General features: G+C 41.9%; 1 non-coding gene across 1 annotated transcript; it reads left to right on the forward strand.

Annotated features, from left to right (window-relative positions):
* Positions 1-205: 205 nt before the first annotated feature.
* LOC112718773 (small nucleolar RNA R71) lies at positions 206-309 on the forward strand. The gene has a single exon (XR_003161100.1). It is a non-coding gene; the product is annotated as a small nucleolar RNA R71 (small nucleolar RNA).
* The last annotated feature ends 262 nt before the right edge of the window (positions 310-571 follow it).

Genomic DNA, 571 nt, shown 5'->3' on the forward strand with positions numbered 1-571 from the left:
TTTCTTCTGAGGTACCCCATTGTTCACGGAATTCCTCTCAGAAGTATACATGAACTGGTTGTTTGCAACCATGTCAATGAGTTCTTGAGCCTCTTCAGGCGTCTTCTTCAGGTGAATAGATCCACCTGCAGAGTGATCCAGTGACATTTTCGAAAATTCAGAGAGACCATAATAGAATATATCTAATAGGGTCCATTCTGAAAACATGTCAGATGGACATCTCTTGGTCAGCTGCTTGTATCTCTCCCAAGCTTCATAGAGGGATTCACCATCTTTTTGTTTGAAGGTTTGAACATCCACTCTCAGCTTGCTCAGCTTTTGAGGAGGAAAGAACTTATCTAAGAATGCAGTGACCAGCTTATCCCAGGAGTCCAGGCTATCCTTAGGTTGTGAATCCAACCATGTTCTGGCTCTGTCTCTTACAGCAAAAGGGAAAAGCATGAGTCTGTAGACTTCAGGATTAACTCCATTCGTCTTTACAGTATCACAGACCTGCAAGAACTCAGTTAAGAACTGATAAGGATCTTCAGATGGAAGTCCATAAAACTTGCAGTTTTGTTGCATTAAAGCA

Source organism: Arachis hypogaea, chromosome 10 (genome assembly GCF_003086295.3).
Source record: "Arachis hypogaea cultivar Tifrunner chromosome 10, arahy.Tifrunner.gnm2.J5K5, whole genome shotgun sequence".
Classification (NCBI taxonomy): Eukaryota; Viridiplantae; Streptophyta; class Magnoliopsida; order Fabales; family Fabaceae; genus Arachis; species Arachis hypogaea.